Below are 22,387 nucleotides of genomic sequence, written 5' to 3' on the forward strand. Positions count from 1 at the left end.
AGACTCTCGCATTAACTTAATAATAAAACAACACTCAAGTTAATTGCATTAAATTGAGTTGGCCTTGAATTATACAGAGGCACATAAAAGGTTGCCAGCTAGTGTGATTTCAACAGCCTGGAGTAAACTACATTCTCAGGAAAACAGCACTACCATTACAAAAATGCATCTACCTATTCTTTGTAATGTTTGGAAAGCACATGTGGATACAAATTCAACAATTAGATAATTCGATATACCTGAGAGTAATAAGCTGCTTTATTTTACACTAAATACCAATGGCAGATATTAAATTGCTTTTGGAGAGTTGGTAGGACGAAGGAGACAGCACTGGGCACCTGTCAGGAAAGTGGGATCATATAGGAGAAAAGGAACTCAGAAAAGGGCCTTTGGAGGTAATATAAATGGAAATATTTAAGAATCATACAAAACTTTTCATATTTTCAGAATTTTAAACCATGTTGACATTATGTCATTTTGTTTCAGATTTTTTTTTAATGATGAAAATTAAAGTTGAAGTCCCCTCCTTTCCCTTTCCAGTGTAGATGATCTTTCCTCTCTCTGGAGGAGGCTCTTACACTGTTATTGGGTATCCAGTCCATGCTTTTATGCTTTTATTGTATAGAGATGTATGTGAAACCAATGGGTAGTTGCATTTTTTAATGTACAGAATTGGCTTCCTATACTGATGCACTTTCTGCATATTTTTGAGCTGTATCCACTTTGTTGCATATATTGTATTTGTTTGAATGTATCACAATTATTTATCCATCCTCCTCCCTTGGACATTTAGATTATTTTAAAATGTTTATTATTACAGGTATTGCAAGAATGAAATTCATGATCATGGCTCCTTCTGCTGTGTGGGAAAGCCTCTCTAGGGAGTTGCTAGGTAATCAGTTATGCACACTGGACACTAGATACTGAGTAAGCTGCCCTCCCAGGCAGTTGTAACTGTTTTTTGAGAAATGTCAACTTAATACAAATATAAATTGCTTTTTTTTTCCTAATTAATGCTTCCAACTATGTTTGAACTCCCTCATGGAATTTCTTTTCTAATAATACAAGTTTTTTCACCTTTCCAATTTCTCTAGTGTGGTAAGTTTATTCAAATTTTCAACTTCTTTTTAAGGTCAAATATAATTGTCTTTTTGCTAAGAAATGATCTTCCTCTAGAGGATTACAAACTTTGTTATATTCACAAACAATATTCTCTGACAATTATTTTCACTTTCCTTTGTCTGTGGTTATGTCTCCATTTCCATTTCTAAACTCCAATGTGTTTCTCTCTTTTACTTTTCTTGCTCAGATTAATCACTAACTTTCATATTTTCAGAGAACCAGGTTTGGGTTTATTTTTTCCATTTAAAAATAATTTTGGGGTTCTCCCTATGGATTTCATCTTTCTACTGTGTTTTGAATTAATTAATTTTTTGATGGATTTCTTAGTTTTTTAGTTTACATTCAAATAATGTTTTTGTCATGCCCCCTTAGTTTTTATATATATCTGGTAACTATGTATTGAGAACTTACTATGTTTACTGACTTAGGAACACAGAAGCACAGGTTACTTGTCACAGAAGTGTTCAATCTTCCATTTAATCCTCCTATTTTTGTTTTGAATTTTAATGTCTGTGTTTTTTTTATTTCTAACAGTCTACTTGTTTTTTTGTTTTTATATGTTCATTCTCATTTCATGAGCTTTGTACTACACTAGTTTTAATGTTTTAGTTCTTTGTTTTATGTATTTAATCTCTGAAAGAATAATTATATTTTTTCAAGGTTTTTTTTTTTACTTAAAAGTCTTGGATTGTTAACTACCATGCACTTTACCTGTACGCTTTCACTGATGATCAACTGACTTTCTGTAATATTTTTACTATTTTATTGTGACCTCATTCTTAGTGGGCTTAATTTTTTTTTCCTGTAGGTATCCTTTGTAGCCTGGATTGTGAGGATCTAGTCCATAATTGGTTGTGCATTATTTCTATTATCTATTCCATCAGAAATATCTATTATTTCTGTTTGTAAAAAAAACAAATCACACAGCTCTTGGACAATTCTTATGTTAATCTTTTGATTTAATGCTCCTTGAACCATTACGGTAATGAATACATGTCACCAAACCCATCCATGATGCAAAACCAGTAGTTTGACTTCTAGAGGGCACTTCTTTATTTCCTGCTTACAGCTCTGTCAGAGACAGATGAGTTTTATTGTGTTTTCTCTGCTATACTGAATGGATTTTTATATACTTTAGTCTTTTAGTGAGCAGCCCAGGCTTTGTGGGGAATTCTCAGTTTCAATTTCATGCTTTTCAAGAGTTGTAGTTCTTATTGTCTGCCTCAGGTGGACATTAAAATGCAGTCCCTAGTTTATTGAGCTGATTGAAAGAGCTGCAATAACAGCTTGCTTTTATGTCTCTCCTGTTCAGCTCTGGCTTTATTTCTGTCATTTGTGGATTTTAATTTCTTAAGTGTGAGTGGAGCAATGCATTAAATATTTTTTAACATCTTTGAAAGTTTATCCTTGATTCTGGATGCTTTTTGCAGCATATTTTTCCAGTTATCTCAGTTTGTCATCATGTTAGGACCAATGTCAGTTTTATTTGTTGATTCAAGTTTTTTTCTTTTTAAGAAGCAAGTTTAGATTCTGTATTTTGATTATATTTAGATTTACTTCTAAACTCTTTGTGATTTTTTTTGTCTCATGTGATTTTTCTTTGCTTTCCTTTTTCTCTTTTTCTGCTTTTTATTGGAGTGGTATTTTTTTTTTTGCATACAATGTCAAAAATGTGCACTGTTTTTATATCTCTTTAAACAAAAACAAAAAGTTTAGCTACTCATGGAAAATTGCCCCTAAACATTTATATTGTTCTGTATTATTATCAAAAATTATAATCTAGTCTCTTTTTTAAAGTAAAAACACTATTTTTTTTCTTTTACAGACAACATTTATTTAGAGTGGTTTTATTCTTTCCCCAATGATAGACTGTTCTGTTATGGACCAAATTTCTCACCAAAAACAATGAAAAAAGATGAACTCATATATAAAGTAAAGTATAAGATAGCTACCAGAGAGTGATGACGTAAGGGCCAAGATTTTGGGGGAGAGCACAGACATAGAGAGGTGAGCCCAGTATTAGATGCCACATTTCCGCTCCAAGCATTTTCCACTCTGAAGTGGCAGCTGAGTAGTTCAGCAGTTAAACTGATCAGAAATCACTAATTCAGAAGTTGAAAAGCTGAAGAGCTCCTGGCATTCCCAGATAGTGGGATAAGACCAAAACAAGACAAAAGTGAACTTCAGGACTCACCAAAAAGGTGAGGTCCTAATGACACACAAGGATTATATTTCTAACAGAATAAGGCTGCATAAAAGAAGACTCACCCAAACAGAGACTGAAGCCCAGCTTTGAAACAGCTCAGCACCTCAATGGATTAGGTGATCTCCTCCTACTGAAACCACATCCCGGAAACAAAATAATTCTCTCTGGGGGAAGATAGCATCATGCAGAATTTCAAATTGTCTCCAGTTTTTAAAGACAATGTTAAGTAGTCAATAAAAAATAACCAAGAATGTACAATGTCAAAAAGAAAAAAAATATATATGTAAATTCTAATCTTGAATAGCTTATATATGATATATATATGCACACAATACATATTTAAGTTCTTATCTTAAAACACAGACATAGAAATAGATTTACAGGAGAAGAAGATATTGGAATTAATAGAAATTGACTTTAAAATAAATGTTGCTAATTGGGCCACTAGGTTGTAGTTTGCTGACTGACTTCTTATTAAAGCACTCCTCCTTCTCTCAGTTTTGTGAAGTGGTTGAAATAAGGCCTCATATTTTCTGAAATCTGCCTCCTTTGTTTCCCTTCTCTAATATTATATGAATCTCCTCTTTGTTTATATTTCCCTGCCTTAATCAATTTGTATCGTACTAAAAGCAATTTTTTTTTTACAATGTAGGGCTTTGTCTTAAAAGAAAATTCAACTGTCAACAATTTTAAGGCCCAAACCATATAGTGTAATCTTGACTCACTTTTGCTCTTAGATTGTCCACTTCACTTTTCATATGATGCTTGTTCATGATTTAAAGCTCACCTATGACAGAGCTAACAGAACCTATGTGCCTTGTCTCCATTTCTTCACATACAAATGCTCATACCACATGGCTTTCAGTGGCTTTCATTGACTCTTTGCACTTCACTATTTGTGCGGATGTCTCATCACCTAGTTTTGTTATGGATGTTATCAGTGGGTCTTTGTTTTCTCTCTCCAAGTTGCCTGTGCTGTTTTATGAGGGGTCTTGGAAGATTCATAAACCAGTCCTCTGCTGTCAAAATATTCTGCACACCTCCTCTCTGTCTTGCTTTTTCAAAGAAAAATATGGCTTCTGTGTGAACATAAGACAATTAGGAGAGCAATAGGAGGTCTTCCTGCAACAAGAGTGGCAAGAAGAGAGGGTGGTATGGAATATGGTGGTAGTTGTGATGGAGGCAGTGAGAAGTGGTCAAATTTGGAGATCTCTTTTGGTGCTCTTATCATTTATTATTTTTTTAAATTCAGAATTACATTCTTTTCTCCAGAAATTCTATCTCATTTGGGAATTTGCTCTGTGATTCTTTTGGCTGATGGCCTCTTTAGATGTGATTTTTCCTTGTTGGCTCATTGTATCTTGGACCTGGCTACAGGGTATTTCAAACTGTGGGGATTCCATAGGTGCTGGGATATGCATGAGGAGCCTCTGTCTCTAAGCTCTTCAGCTGCAGAGGCGGACAGGCTGTCCATTGCATGCTGAGGCCCCTGGCAAAGGCTCTTTGATTATTGTGTTTCTGTGACTTTCAAACTTCAACGGCAGGAAAAATTCAGTTCTTTCATTCCCCTTTTACTAGTTTTCCTGCGGTCAGGAACATCCACCACATTTATAACAGATTGATGAAAACTTTATTTTGGAAACTTTAAGTAGCAAGATCTTACCAATGCCCATGGCTTTCCATTCTCTTTTCCTTGGAGTGACACTTGGCTGAAGTCCCACACTCGTTCCTTATACCAGATTGAGCTCAAAATCTCACTTCAACCTGTGGATCCCAGCAGGCATTTGACCAGGTAAGAGAAATCCTTAAAGTTGAGAGTTGAGATGGGAGGAACTCTACCTAGGTCACTAAGCTCCAAGAATTTTCTTTTGGCAATGTTCTTTCTTTCCACAATATCTTTAAACTCATCTGAATTTGATTAATCTTAATATGCACATGGATTCAGTAGATTCAGTTAATAGATTGACATTATTATAAGTTTTCAAATTCAATTATAATACTATAAATATTATAAAAGAATAAGAATACTTGGAGAAGAAACTAGAACATTATGTCTCGATCTGAATTTATTTCTTGAACTTTTTGCTTTATAAAGTTGTTTGGAAATATAAAGAAACATATGACAGGGTTCATATTCTCCAGGGGTTTACAAGCTGTTTAAAGAGATGGCATATATCTGAATGAAAAAGAAAGAAAATAGTAGGAAAGAAAGAAAACGTATTTCAAAATAGTACAAAGTTCCATAGGTGCTTTTTAGACAAGTGCTATCAAAATTCAAAGGGAGGACAGTGAGCAGTAACTTTAACTTTAAAACTTGGGATATTCTTCATATTTCATGTTGATATGGCTACTTAATGGTTAAGTTTTATTCTACTAACATCTGTTTATAAAAAAAAATATGTGCTAGGCACTGGAGATTGAACAAAAAGGGCAACACTGTTTCTCCTTGCAAGGAATTCATGATTTTAGAAAACTCAAGTGAGGAAAACATCTGTCTTGAGCCGATGTTTTTTTAGGCTTTGCCATATAGTTCATGACCAACAGTGTAAGTGTAGATATTATGGATCATGTTTAAGAATAAGAGTTGAAATGAGGGAACAGAGAAAAAAAAGAACAACCAAAACTGGTCACTATATAATAATAATGAAAGAAACACAGAATAAAACCTTTGTTATTATAAGTACATGCTTCAACCAACCTATTGAAAACAGTGTCCCTAATAGCAGATGCTTCCCACGAAATCAGTAAATGCAAAAACTCATATTTGATAGTGCTTCTTCATTAAGACTTTGAAAGTGCCTATGAGAATGATGATATTAAAACGTAAATTTCTCAGTGTTTGGCAGTGCTGGGTATAGAGGCAGGATGCCCATTCATTCATTTCTAGAGCTGCTCTTGTTAGAAACTATGTGGGAAGTGCAAAACTATACATTTTGACTTAAAAGTTATGATTGATGCTTCCCTGGCACTTAGACATTTTGTTTAAATGCAAACTCAATCATCTTTCAACTGAATCATTTTCTAAAATTTTTAACAATTGAATATGTTAACCTTTGTGAAATCAAAATCATTATTAATAATGAAATCTTTGTACATAGTGTTCTGAGCAATATCTAATTTCATTGTGAACCTAAATGATATGCACATATTTTGGCAGCTGATGATAAGAAAACATGAAGACAGATAAGTGTTTTTCTTTCCTGTTTTTAAAGATAAATGAATTCTGTCTTTTTTATTCTATTTAAGGATTCATTCTTTATTCTCTTTCAGATGTGAAGAGATATGACCAGAAAGGTCATTGAACCAATATTAAGCAGTATGATATCAATTCCTAGAGAAAAGTTGTACACAAATGAAATTTATTTCATTTTTTACTTTCAATAATAAAAGGATAATATGATATTTCTAAATAGATTAGTGAATCCTCAAAAATATTTTTTAGTAACTCATGGAGCTGTTTTTAGGCCATTCAAATAAAGGACTGAAAGATCCAGAAATTATTTCCAACGAAGTAGAAGTCTATTCATTAATGTAGTGATTTTTCTTATTCACAATTTATATCAAGGTATGAAGTAAAATCTGGAAAACTCATGACATTTCACAATCTGAATGGCTAATGGTTTTATTGTGTTTGTATATGTGAAGTATTATAAATACTTTCAAAATGACAAAGCATGTAAAAAAACTCTATTCAACTTGAAATTATTCAGTGAATTCCTGACAGAGGAGCCTTTGGCCACTTGAGATTCATAATATCTTACGTATAATATGAATCATAATGTTGCTTTTTCACATAATAACTTTTGTAAGAGTTCTTTATGTGCAAATCCAGAACACTAGAAAATTTTAAAAATTATGTCAAGAATTTAAAGCCTTGTATTTCTACAATTGTTTCATGGTTGCCATGGTTTTAAAAAAAAACATTAATGTATTCAATACCCCTTCTCTCAGTGAACTGTGGCTTTTCTAAGAAACTAGACTTGTTACCATAATGGAACCTGGGGCTCTGAGCAGTTAGGGGAGCTTCATCACTCCTGCCAGAACACAAAGCAAATGAGGGACATGTCTGAATTTATTTACAGAATTCTATCTGCAACAGACCAACTATTGAATATTTATTCACAGGGAGTGTTGGGAACTCGGAAAAGATTTCTCTGGGACTTACTTTACAATTCATGTTTTCTCAATTTTAGCATTCCGAAGTATAATGCATAGATGTTCGCATCAGGAAAACTGTTCAAACTCCCCTTTCTTGGGCCTTACTGTATCACAACCCCTGTACCACTGCCATTCAGACATATGTCCATCACTGACTCATCAGAAAGCTCCTTCAGACAACCAGCCATGTCCTACTTATTTCTGTACTTCCCCTGCCTGGTCAGTGTCTAGGGGAAAGATGTCAATGGAATAAATCAGTGATTCTCATCCTTTTCATTTCATGACACGCACAAACTAATTACTAAAATTCTGTGGCACAAAAAATATATATATTTTTTGCCAATCTGACAGAAAAATAGGTATAATTTTCATTTATTAACACCAGATGACTATTATTCTGTTGGTTGTTGTCATTTTTTTATTTGACAGTCTAAGGGAAAAGAGGTCAGTGCCCCTGACCAAATAGTCAGATATCGCACGAGGTAGAAATTCTTGCAGAGCCCAGGTTGAGAATCAATAGAGTAAATCAATCCCAGGTTGAAATTCTGGAGGGACAACAAACTGATGAAAAATGGGAGTAAGATAATCTTTTGTGGAATCATATACTGTATGAGCTTACTTGTATGTGCCAATTTCATTTGCTCTTATAACTATTTTTATTCCCTTTACAGAGTACAGTTTTTAAACAATGTTTCCTAAAAAATACAGAAGGACGAACAGAGGTCCCTGGGGGCTGCAAACTTTATCTGAAGGGACAGTCATAACTCCAATATTTTCAAGTTTTGTATTTAAAAAATAAAATTTTAATATAAACATTATATATAAATATGTAATCTCTCCATATGTATTGGATTATAAAGATGATATTCTTTTCTAAATCTTTAATTATTTTTAGAATAACCTAGGCATATTCATTATATGTATTCTATGGATTTTTATAACCTCTGACTGGTAAATGTGGCACAAAGATATAGCTCTTCAACAAGAGGCCATTTCCATAAACAAATGCCATTTTTCTGTGGCAGCATTTGAATGTTTTGAGTGCTTTCCCATATAACACGTTTATAACCTTAGACTTTTTCTGAGCTTGAGTTTGTTCTGAAATAGTACATTAAAATGACAATAGATGAATTTAGATTTCTTGATAGATCAGTCAAGATCAGGAGTATTATCCTATTTGGAGTACACTAAGGAGATTAAATATGTAACACAGCACAGAGAAAAACAGACGTATTCTTCCTGTTGCCAGTTATTAAATGATTCCTTTGTTCTCTACCTTATTCATCACATTATCAAGTGTGCAAGGAGCTAATAACTTATTAAGAATGACAGGCAAGAAAATGGTTTATCACAGATGTCCGTGCTATAACAGAGGTAAAACTCTCAGTGTGGGAGTGTGGGGGGAGGTGAACATAGAGGTGGAGAACAGACAGGGACAGCTCTATGGAGGAAGGTGTGTATGCATGCAGCTAATTGGAGTGCTAGGATTGGATGTTTGGGATAAGAAAATCACCACCGATCCACTAGGGAAAGTCTATCAAACTGGTTTATTGCAGCGAATAAAGGATATGCAATTAGACAGAAGTGTCTACTGTATATGGGTCCCAACGTTATGAAAATGAAGAATTGTGGAGCTTGAGCCGTCCTCAACAGAAGCAGTCCAAGGTTTAGCTGTGTGAGCACTTCTAAAGCAGCAGTTTTATCATACCATAACTCAAATTTATGTATTTAATCTTCAGAGGCCTTGACTGGAAGAAATCATCCTGATTTCTTCTAACAGATAGTTACTGGCACCATTTTTAATGTCCCATCAAGATGTTGAAATAAGTTAACAGCTGGTTATTATCCAGGTGACATTATTCCTTGCTGATGCTGTAGCTGTGCCTGATCTTAATGACATGGCCATCGATCTCTTCCTCATGACATTCAGGGGCAATAATACCAGTGGACTGTTGTGTGTTGTTCAAACTGAGCTTTAGAGAAACACGTTTGGTCCTTTCTGAGGGAAGGAGGAGACTTACAATAACCAGAGATAAACAGAAGAGGAGAGAGTTGACAGGTGAAATAAAAAAAGAATGAGTTAAATTATAATAGCACATTGTGAAGAAATTTTAAAGGTTATAAAGAGTTTTCACATACAGGTCTATATAAATGGGCAATGTTTTTACTTTTATTTGACAGATAAACTGTGTGACTATTTCACTGGTACTCAGTTAGGAGGCAACATAGGCTGCATGTGAACTAGATATTGCTTCCTCACTCCTCTTGTTGCTACTGTTTCTGCTGAGACGGGGTGGCTGCCAGTCAGGCAAGCTCTAGTCTGGGTTGATTTAGATGCCATTTCATGTCCTTGCAATTTTAAGAATCCTTGAGGCTGTGATAAGAGTTTCAGTCAGGCCCAGGCCTGTGGCTTGTGCAGAAATAGTTGTTGGTTTTGAAAAATGCTCTGACCCCAGAAGCAGTTGAACTTGGACAAGGGATGGCTATACAAAATAAAGGAGGAAAACAAGTAGAACACAACTCAGGGATTTATTCCTTAGTAAATTAGTTTAGTAGTGGATTAAACGTAATTCACATTTTAAATCCCAGTTAATGAATAAAATAAGGTCTAAGCTTCCTTTGGCAAGACATTAAATAATGCAACTTATTTGAACCTTTCAGCAACGTCCCCTGTAACTCACCTCTTAACTCTGAATCTCTGGGATAATAATACTTTTTTTATTTTCATATATGTGTTCACACACATATATGCTTTTATAACTGTGTAAAACTTATATTCTATCCTTAACTTGTGATTCTTTTATTCACATATAGGAAAAAAATGTTGTAATATTATACTATAATCACTGAGATATTGTTTACTTCTATTAATTTTCCAGGGCTTGCCTTTGCAGCCTTCTCTAACCAGGGACTTCAAGGACAGTTGCCAGCTTCTGTTTGAATGAGTTTAGCATTATCCTTAATTGTATGACTAAATGCACAGTCGTAGCCAATAACCATAGCAGATCTCAAGGACTTCAGTCTTCCAAATCTCACAGTTTACATGGTAACCATTTGAAGGGGAGAGTGTGGAAGATAAAAAATATATATATCTAGATATTTGTATGGTAATTTAAACACTATACATTGTAAACCATTTTTTCTTCTTTGTTTCTCATCCCTTCCTCTGCGGGCCTCTCACAGAGCTCTGACTTGCTGTCATGGAATAACCAGTGCTATGGTCTGAATGTTTGTGTCTCCCCCTCCCCCACACATTCATATATTGAAATCCTAACACCTGAAGGTCATAATATTGTAGGTGGGGCCCTAATGAGGTAAGTAGGTCATGAAGAGAGTCCTCATAAATGAGATTAGTACGTTTTTAAAAGGATTCCCCATAGAACTCCCTCCTACCACTTGAGGTTACAAAGAAAGGTAGGCAGTCTATGACCCACGAGAGGGCCCTCACCCCCCACCATGCTGGCGCCCTGAACTTGGACTACCAGCTTCCAGATGGTGAGAAATAAATTTCTGTTGTTTATGAGCCATCCGGTCTGTGGTATTTTGTTATAACAGCCTGAAGGAACTAAGCCAACCAGCAATCATTAATTCTGGAAACAATTGGGATGGGAGAGTTGATGAAAGATGCTACTCTTTTATAGTTTTCTTCTTATTAAAAACACAAATATAAAGCATCTATGAAACTACTTTGTGGAAAAACTTAAACCTACCCATGTAGTCACCTGTTTCTGGAGTTCCAGAAGGAAAACTTGTATTGGTAAAAGCAACTTATTTTTTTCTTTTATTTCTAAGTCTCTCTCGCAGTTTTCTCAATCCGTGGCCAGACTGCCGGCAGCCTCATCATAACCAAGAAAATTCTCATGCCTGTCCTGTTTCCAGCCTCCGCATTGCTGCTGCTCTCCCGATTACCCCCTAAGGTCTAAATAAAAGTTGGATCATGCGGCACTAGGCCTGAAAGCTTCTTCAAAAATTATTTGGAAAGCCATTGTGCTGGCAAATGCATCTGTCTCCATCTATTTCTGAAGCACGAAATTCAATTTTGAGGTCTTCAAATGAAAATGCTCTATTTCTGGTACTGACTGAGAATGTCCCTGGTGAAAGCTTACTCCACAGGGACATCCTATTGAATGTTAGATAACTGTGTCCAGATAGGTACCAGACAGCACTGATTTTCCAATCCATTCATCCAAAGTTTCTTTTAAAAATTAGGATTCTTAGGCCATGGACACAAAACTTTGTTATGCCTTTAAAGGTTTTTTCATGCAAGGATATATTTTTTGGAAGAAAAATTCATCGTTGTTCAATGGAATTTCTTTTATGTTGAGGTTGAAAAAGGGTAACATAGATTATCCTGAAAGGGTAACTAGCTGTGACATATTTATTGTAGAAGGACTTCAATATGTTTTAGGGTTTTTTCAGTATAGATTTTTCACTAAATATTTGGATTAAACTTTACAGGTTAATATAAAAGATAAGTAAAATGCAAAAGAAAACATGCTCTCTCTATTCTCTTGACAAAAAAAAATTAAATATTTATTTTATCCACAAAGCCTAGTCGCCCCCTGTAAAGTGCTTTTCTCCACATTTCCCAAAAGAGATATCCAAAAGAGCTCATGTCTTCTTTTTCTTGATTTACCAACTTAAGGAAAATTTTGTTTCCCTAAAACTGTTTTTGACTGAGATAAGTGGCTATAGAAGGAGAATCTAGATCAGTCAAGAAAAGTTTCTTAGAAGCTGCCTTGATGTAAAACTTCCATATCAAGAAGCAAATACTTGACATATATGTCTGGTAATACAGTGTATTATCAACTTAAGAGGCTTGAAGAAACTTTATTTTTTAATGTTTAATTTTAATGTTTAATGTAATAGTGTGCTATCTAAATATAACACACTATTTGGCTAGGTAACTCAGTTGGTTAGAGCATCATTCCAATACAAGAAGGATGAAGGTTCAATCCTTGGTCAGGACACATATAAGACACCTACAAGAAGCAACCAATAAACGCACAAACCCTTTCCTCTGTGTGCCTTCCGTAATAAGTAGAACAACAAATCTCTCTCTATCTCAATCTCTTTCTCTCTCTCTCAAATTCATTTAGAAAAATCAGTATCCTAAATATAACACACTATAATATTTCTAATATTTCAAATGAAGGGAATCTGGAATCCCCATGAAAAAGATGTATTGAACATGTTGGAGATTGCATATTGAAAGGCCGGTTTTTCTGTCAAAATAAGATTGACTTGGAGAAAATTGAGACAGTCCGCTTGTTGAAGACAGAGTAAAATTCCCATGGCTAGGAAGTAATCTGGTCTTCTCCCCCTTTGCTTTTCCCACTGTTCCTGACTGCCCTACCAATTCAAGAGAAGACTGAGATATTTGACAATGATCATATAGCATCTGTTCTCTAAGAAAACATAGCCCACATTCATTAAACAAACCATCTTGAGGGTTTTATCAGTCAGGGTTGCTATGGAAAAGGGATAGCACACTCCATGGACAATTGAAAAAACTTCAGTGAAGGGACTGTTTACATAGTACAGGTCAGGCTGAGAGAGCTGATCAAGAACACACAGGAGCTGGTTAGCAACAGTGGGAAGCCTTAGGGTTGATCATCCTTAGGCTTATCATCCTTAGGCTTGAAAAGACAAGGAAAGGTAACTACTACTACAATCCAGCAGGCAGCTGTGAGTACAGTGTCTCAGCTGGAGCTGAGGCCTTAGATAAGGGAGAAAGTTTCTGCCAAACCTTGGACCAGAAGACAGAACACAGAGATAAATACCTTGACCTCTCTGCGTTCTTCTACACTCTCTTCTGCTGTCATCCTCAACTGATGGAACCCAACCAGACACTGGAATATAATAGAGCCAGGTTGAAGCCAGCACACAACACAAGACAGAGAAGTCTGCAGAACTGATATCAGAGGGCAAAGAATATCCAGTGGAAGAATGTGCCAGGCAATATATTAAATTTAGCATCCTTTTATTTTCTTTTCTTTATAATGCAACTAATTCATGTGTTAGATTAGGATGTCATACAAAGAATAGGTTTTAATTTCAGAAAAGAATTTACAAACTTTGCCAAGAAGCGTTTACATGGTCTCTACCTCCTCATCTCCATTGGTTGCTCCACCTACCTTAAATGGATATAAGCCTGCCTCACTCCCTGACTCTATCCCAGTCAGTCAAGACTACCCGCGACTCCCATCTGACCAGACCCAGTGGCCGTTTTTCTATTTTTTATTGCTATTGAACACAACTGACCATGTTCACCTTCTTAAAACACTCTTTTGTCTTTTGTGACACTTTGCATTTCTGGTTTTCTTCATATTTAATTATCTATTTCTTCTCATGCCCTATGGTTAATGCATCCCCTCTAAATGATTTCTAATGACTAAAGGAAGCAGTCTTAGTCTTTGGCTTTCATCCCTTGCTTAGGTAATATTTTCTGGTTTGATGTTTTAAATACTCTAATTCACATCCTTATTTGAGAACACTTCCCTGAGTATTTTAATGACTGACACCCACACTTTGTGTCTAATAGGCATCATAAAACAAAAGGCATATGCAATACCAAACTCTTGATTTTATCTAAACCTGTACATACTTAATTTCCTTATTTCAGTAAAAGATACTATCACTGCTCAATCCAAATTCCTAAGAATCTTGATTTTTCACTTTCTTTGCCCCATCAATTGGCAAGTCCTGTCAATACTACCTCTAATATGGTTTTCAAATTTAGCTATTTTTCTCAGACTCCATTTATCACCATACTAATCCAAACTGTCATACTTATTTTAGCCAGATGGCTGCATTATCATCTAATTGATCTCCTTGCTTCCACTCAGAAATGTTCATCAGAGAACAGCCTTTTCCTACTTAGACTCCTAATAGAATAAGATTCAAATTCCTTGCTCCATCCCAAAGACCCAATGATCTGTCTTTTTTTCCCCCTCTCATTTCAACCTTGTTTTTACATTTGGATTAGAAGAATAGATGCTAGAAATATAGGTGACATTGTGATCAATGTTTTGGTTGTGGTTGAAACCATAAGTGAGGGTGGAATGGCCAAGAAGGGACGCTCAAGTAAGAAGAAAAGAATGCTGAGAAGGAAGCCCGATGATGGCAGGATTGAGAAGATGGATGAAAAAATAGAAGTTTGTAAAGGAGGCTCCTAAAGAAATAGGAGGTATATTCTGAGAAAGTGATTTCATAGAATTAAAAGCTCAGAACTGAAATTTGCCCATTGAATTGGATATACTGGAGGTCATGGCCAGCTTAGTGAGAATAATTTCAGTTGAGTGGTTGGGATCAGACATTAGATAGACTAGACTTCAGAGGTGACGTAGAAGAAACACAGTGTTGAAGGTTCTGTAGAAGCTGAAGATCATGAATTTGCCGCTGTAAAAGATTCTATAAAAAATAATCACTTTCCAAGTGGAGATAGGAACAGAGATTCGTGTTTGGCTGGGTTAGATCATTGTATGGGATTTTTGACATACCATAACAATCAAAAAGATGACTTTAAGGAAGTTGGGGACATTAATGTTTTACATACAAATAAAATAAAATAGAAAATAGTAAGCTAACATTGGAATAAATGGCCCTTCGCCTCAAGTGACACTAAGATAGTATGAAATCACGGTATTTCAATTCAGACCTTTGCTTTAGACCAAAAAGATGTTCCTTAATTCTATGTATATCCTTCTGTAAATGCACAAATTCCCAGAACATAATGAGGAGTTGCTCTTGGTATGTCAAGGACACCAAAACAGTTGACAGCATAAAAGGTCCACAGTGCACTTACTGAATAATTAAAGCATGTTCTTCTTCACTCTTGTGTTTTATTGAGAGAAGCAGGCCACTTAGTGTGACTTGAGGAATTTCTTCCTTATTATTAGATGGGAAGCCCCATCTGGTAAAACATAAATGTCAAGGAGAGTATGTCAAATATCTGTGGTATGTAAAAGAGGTGTCAGGTCACTACCTATAAGTTATAATTCTCTGGGGCTTTTGTCAAAATGTAAGAGATTGAACAGCAGGCACAGCCTTTCAACTTATTAGCATCTTATTGAGAAAGGAAGAACAAAACCTACATGAGACTCACCAGTAGTCAAACTATGCATACAGATTGATGAAAATAACTTATAAGAAGCTAAGCAAGCAGCCAATAAATAACAAGAATAGGGAGACATCTGAATACCTGAAGGTAGCTAGCAAGTGAATACAGAAATGCCATTTGAGAAGTAAGTACTAAATTGACAAGATAACAAAGATCTCTCTGCTACATAAAATTAATATGGCTAAACCTGGATTTCAGATAAATATCTGCTTCATTTTCTTTTTTTATATGTATTTTTTAGGATTAATAAAAACCCTGATAGCTTCATTTGCCCATAATTCTGTTGTGCCAAGCTTTATTATAGTATGTTAAGCGATTCCAGGGAAAAGAAAAAAGGTAACATTCATTAGTGGTAAAAAAAAAAAAAAATATATATATATATATATATATAAAATAAAACTAAGAGAAAATGTATAGTAAACTAAGAGCTAAGTGAAAACTTACTATAAAATTTACTTTAACCATAATATATGATATTTTCTTTTGGTTAATTTTAGAGGTAATCTGATTCTTATAATTAGGTTATTTCAAAGTTCATTAATTATTGACAATTTTTCTGTTCATCCCTCTTGGTTAAAACTAGAGCAAAAGTAAATTTCCCAAAGTAACAATAGTAGTTGTTATCAGTAAGTCTTGAATGGATGAAGAGATGAGAAATTTTATAGTACAGATTTATATGACCATATTTCTATACCTACAAGTGAAAACTAAAAAAAAGAATAAAGCTGCAGGCTGCTATAGCTATGCATAAGATATGCATTTGACATATTTAGCCATCTAGAAAATAGAGATGAATAAAAAATAAAAGAAAAGAAAATCTCTTAAGGAGCCTAAGTAGAAAACTTGAGTCAATACATTAAAGCTCACATACTGATTCCATTTAAAAGCTCTACTCTTACTTATGCACAGTTGTGTATCTTTTCCCCAGATGGCAGAAAAATTAGAAGTAGTAAATATGAAGTAAAGATGTCAATTGAAGAGGCCTTAAATTTCAGTAGAAAAAGAGAGAGTAAAGCGTGGTTACGATGGGGGGCGGGGTTGGGATGGGGAGGAATAACTCACACAAACCTAATCAATGAGAATTCTTGGGATTCAAAGAAGTTAAGCCCAGTGTTAAATCTATGAGTACCACACATGGGATTTGAGGGAAAAAAAAATTTTTTTTATGAGACCTGGCTTTGAGCTCTGGCTTGGTCATTTACTGGCAGTGTGATTTTATGGGCAATAAGAGACTTATGCATCCAAATTTCCTAACCATAAAATGATTATGCTAATGCTGCATTTCATTGATTCCAAGGAGCACATTTATTTACATTTATCACCTCTGAAACAGAGATGCGTGTTGCAGCAAGCCGGGAGGCTTCTGAGACACAATCGTTACAGCCTGCCTGTGGCTCGAATCTGGTTCCTGTCGTCACAGTTAGACAATGATTCAGTCTGTAAATCACCTAAGGACAAGATCGGGAAGAAATACGTCCTGGTTGTTGTCTGAAATCTTTTATTGGCATCTTCTTATAAGATCAAAAAAAGCAGCAGCATCAAAATTCGCAAACTGTGTGTGGCAGTGGCTGGGAAGAATGTTCCCCAGACAGAACACTGCACCACCATGCTCAAGGCAGCTCAGGAGCTAGAAAAAACAGGGGCATCTATGGTGCTGAGCAGAAAAGTGATCAGCAGGGTCAAGCCAATCAAAAAGAGAACTGAAAACGCATGTTAGCCAATTTACCTCATTTCCATTATCCTTCTTAATATCTTTTTTAAATCACAGGGTGATATATAGGATTGAAACTTATGCCAAATAAGTCTAAAGAAACCTTTTGAATAAATGCTATAAGTGATAAATCATTGCTAGTTTAATGGGAGGCCTTCTGTTTCTCGGTGGTACTTGAAACAATGGTGTCACAGTCAGGGGCATCTTACGTTGACTGAAATACGGCATTTGAGAGGGTTGAGGAGGTTACAAGAAAAGCAAAAGTGATTTGTTTATAGGATTGGAAAGCAATGAAAACAATGTGGCAATTACAGTGAAAAGAGATAGTTAAAAGCTGGGTGAGGGAAAAGACATGAAAATGGGCTTTAAACCTAGGTACTAAAGGACCCAAAATTGTATTCTGGCCTTTATTTATATTGCCATGTACCACGCCAATTGCTGCTAATATAAAAAAATTAAATGTATGTACATCTGCATATTCAATAGTTATTTTTGGGATTTCTATATGAGAGGACATGCACATCACTGTTTATGTTTTACCCTGTCTTTATTATACATATTTGAATATTAGTATTTACTTATTTTAAAAATATAATTGGTTTCAACATAAAAATATAAAGATCAGTTATATCTTACTAAAAGTAAATACCACCCGTACTACATTTAATAAATCATTCAGTGTTATTTTTCAATTTGCTTTTGAACATAATGATGTGTCTTGACTACTGTACCATGTCAGTTTGTATAGAACTATCGGCCCCTTTTAATGACTACTCTTTATTCAATTGCTTGGATACGCTATAAGTGATTTAACAAATGCTTTGTTAGTAGATATAAAGGTGTCTATCTGCTTGTTCTTATAAACAATGTTACAATGAACAATTCTTACAGCTTCATTTTTGCAGAACTTCTTTAATTTTTACTTAGGGCAAATTTATACAAATGAAATTGATACATCCAAAGGTATGTTGTCTCACTCTGTAATGGGAATGCAACATTTTTTTCCTCCAGAAAGGTCATGTACATTTTTGCATGCTCAACAGTATATTGGAGAGGTAGAAATAATTTCATAGACTGCTCTTAGTTGAAAAATTATAGGCTACAATAGAATTAGCATTGAAGCCTTTTGGATTTAATATAGGAGATGGTTGGATGTTTCCCATGAAGATGCTATTGGTATTTTGGGCAGAACACTTTTGTGTTGTGGGACTGCTATGTGCCCCTCAGAAATATATCATTTTGGCTCTTGGCTATTAAGTATTCTGCAGTATCATTGAGACAAAGAAAAACACACATTTCCAAACACCTTGAAGGCACAGGAGTGAAATGATAACATTAATTCAGGACAAAACAGGTAGGAGAGAGACCTTATCAAATTTAAGTAAATACGGGATCTGGTTTTCTCTTGCTCTGCTTAAGAAAGAGATTAATTCTGGATATTTCTTCCTGGGATATGCAATGCTTAACTCTAATTTTTTTTAATTATCCAGGAATGCAGCTTTCCAACCACAAAGAACAGGAATCCCCAAAGCTTATAAAATATTACAGTTGCTCTTTGTAAGTCTTTAGAATATATATTTGTTGTAGAAAACGAATTTCTTTACTTTTAGTTATAAAATAACTTCACTTTGATCCACTACAATATAAATTGTGTAGGTGGGTTTTTGTTGTTGTTATTGTTTGTTTTATTTTGCTTTGATATTCAGAAAACCACAGATTGCTCCCAGGTTTAATTTTCACTTTGTGCCCTGCTCAAAATATATAGTGCTTCTGGCAAATTTAAATGCAAACATGACTCAAAGCCTCCTTCTACAACATAATAATTTTTCCTTGCCCACATCCTCATCAAATCTGGTTAATAATAATAGAATAGTGGTTAAACCTACACCTCTGAAACTAGACTGCCTCGGTTCAGACATTGTTTAATCTTTCTTTGCTTCACTCCCTGTTCCTGAAAGGTTTGAAGACAATACTAGAATTACCACAAAGTTCTGCCTTCAAGAATTAGAGCCATGATTGACACATACAAAGCACTTAATACATGTTTGTTATCATTATTGTTATTTGTGATGACTGTGTAGTGTGTCAGATGAGCTTGAAATACCTTCTATGAGACCCTTCCCTGCTTGACATAGGTTCTTTTGGCTGCAGGAGAAATCTTCAGGCCTTTTGGAAAGAGAAAGTAAAGGAGCAACCCTATTTAAGACAGAGAGGTTGTGGCAGTGAACACACAATATTGGGGTCCTGCCTGCTGTCTTGTTGGAGCAGGACAGCTGCCCTGTCCACAGCCCCTCCAGCTTCTCCTTCCCTAACTCCCGGACCAAATGCCAGGTGCATGTTTAATTCCATGAGGAAATGTACTAACTCTTCTCTTGTCATCCCAACATCAAAACTGAAGTTTAACAGGGTTCAGAGGCTATTCCCTATAAACCTGGCCTGGGGGTGCAAGAAGCAGAGCAAGGTCATTGAGAAGTACTTTGCATAACTATGGCAGCTTGGCTAGCTTCATAGTTATGTTAAAAAGCTGTGTTGCCAGGGAGATGGGTGTGCCTTTAACCCATTCTGTAGCCCCTGTGTCCTGCACCTGCACAAGAGCTTGGAGGCTGTTCAGTCTGTTTAATGGGGCCCCGCCTTCCTGGACTAATAATGACAGCCGGAGAAAGGCAGAAGATAGGGGAATGAGCAGATGTAACCCACTGTGGGAGGAGTCGGAAATGGCATCGCACTGGAAGCTCCGGGCCAGGATTTAAAACTCAAGTGTGACAACCATTCACCCTCTCTCAGCCATGCGGGGCATAGCAGCGAGGGAGAAGGCATGCTGTCTACAGTGAGGGATTTTTTCCCTGTGGCTTGGAAGGGAGTGAAAGAGCCACGAGGGAGGGATGATGGAGCAGCCAGGAACCTCTCTCTCCTACTCTATCTCTCACTCTGCCGCTTGGCTTGGGAAGGAGAAGGGGAGTTGGCCATGTAGTTTGAAAGAGAGCAGTGAGAAGGGAGAAGGAAGCAAGCAGCTCTGTAGTTTATAGTGAGGAAGGAGGTCATGCAGCCTGGACAAATACGAAAGGAGATGCTGCTGCTGTGATCCTGCCTGCTCTAGCGGACTCCAGAGCTGCAAAGGACTTCCTTGCAAGATCCTGTGCTGCTGCACCTGGATTTTACCTGGACTTTTAAAACCTTTCCTGAGTTTCGCCATGATCCACAGTCACGCAGCACATGCTTTTTTGGACTGTTACATGGAGGCTGATGACAATGTGCCCTAGATCTGAAGAAGAGAGCTGCTGCGAGAGGATGGTGACTCTGATCCAGAGTGGATGGAGAACTGTTTGCGTGGCTGGCTTTAGAGAAGGAAGTGGAGGACTTTGACTCATAGCCTGGCGGGGAGCTTGGGAAGTGCTGGGTCTCATGGGAAAGATGGGTTCCAAGCTGAGGTGCTCTAAGCTCTCCCAAGGATGGAATGTTGTAATTAAAGACCTCTTTCTACCAAAATTAGTTGTTGGATCATACACCAAGGTGCAACGTGAATGGGTATCGCTACGCTTGGTAACAGGAGGTTTGGAAGCAATGAGAGACCTACATGGGTTCTGTGGTTCTAGAGGGAGCCATGGGTCCCTGCTTGTCCTCACTTTGCACAATCACATCAAGTCCATTTCCTTATAATAAGTTCCTTATAGTGCTCTTAGATGTCCTGCTTCTTTGGTCAAATCTGATAACATTGTTTATACAATTTAACTATTGTTATGGGTAAAAATCCCACACAAAAGACTCCTTTTTGTTTTAGTTCATTATTCTTTGTTATTAGAAATTCTGATAATATTTGGAGCCTTCATTGATCACTTGCATTTTCTCTAACTTGCCTTTTTGCATTTACCCAATTTACTATTAGATTATTTTTTTCATATTGTAAGAATATATAAGAATTATATGTATAATAAGAATTGTATATATATATATATAAGAATATAATGCTTTGTAAGAATGCATTATAAATATAGGATAAAGGACATCAAAACTTTGTTTTATGTATTGTAGCCTTTGTTTTTCTTTTAACTTTGTATATGTACAGGGGTAGACAGAAGTAGGTTAATAATAATAATACAATAATTAATAAATAAATAATAAAATGTTTCACATGCTCACAACTGTAAACTTACTTTGTCCACACCTGTATTTTGCCAAACAAGTCTTAAATTTTTGTTATTAAATTTGTCACATTATTTGATTTTATAAGTTTTAATATTTATATTGTGCCTTCCTTAATCAAAGAAGAGAGGAATATTTACATATTTTCCCCCAGTTTTATTGAGATAAAATTGACATATACCATTGTGTTAGTTTTAAATATACATTATAATGTTTTGATATTAGTAAATATTGTAAAACGATTACCACTAATAGCTTAGATAACATCTATCACCACACATAGCTATAATTTTTGTGTGTGAAGAGAACTTTTAAAATCTATTCTCTTAGTAACTTTCGAATACCATACAATACAGTACTGTTAACTATAGTCACCACACTATACATCCAGACCCCAGAATTTATTTATCTTATCATTGCAAGTTTGTACCTATTGACCACTTTCACCTATTTTGCTCATCTCCTATCCCCCATTTCTGATTCCTCTGATGCCCTTGGCTATTTGGGGTCTTTTGTGGCTGCACACAAATTATAAGATTGTTTCTTCTATTTCTGTGAAAAATGACATTGGAATTTAATAGGCATTGCATTGAATCTGTAGTATATATTTTCTAATTCAGAGACAATTTATCACCGAGCCCTTCATGTGTGATTTATATTATTGCAGGAACTCATGATTTGGATTAAATGGGCAGATATTTTGATTACATATGTATTATTAAATGGGCTTCTCTCTTGCAGCCTTTGTGTTAGAATAATTCACACAGGTAGAATAGGGGCCCATGCTTTTACTTATTAAAAATTAAAGTGATAATGATTGAGAAATTATGAATGTGATTTATGTTTTCAGTGACTCGGGTATGAATGCTTATCTATCAATAAATAATGGGCAGCTTTAGTAGGAATGGGATTTCTCACTGCATATTCC

The sequence above is a fragment of the Pteronotus mesoamericanus genome, unplaced genomic scaffold (genome assembly GCF_021234165.1).
Source record: "Pteronotus mesoamericanus isolate MK-2021 breed Mesoamerican mustached bat unplaced genomic scaffold, CSHL_Meso_final contig_116, whole genome shotgun sequence".
Taxonomy (NCBI): domain Eukaryota; kingdom Metazoa; phylum Chordata; class Mammalia; order Chiroptera; family Mormoopidae; genus Pteronotus; species Pteronotus mesoamericanus.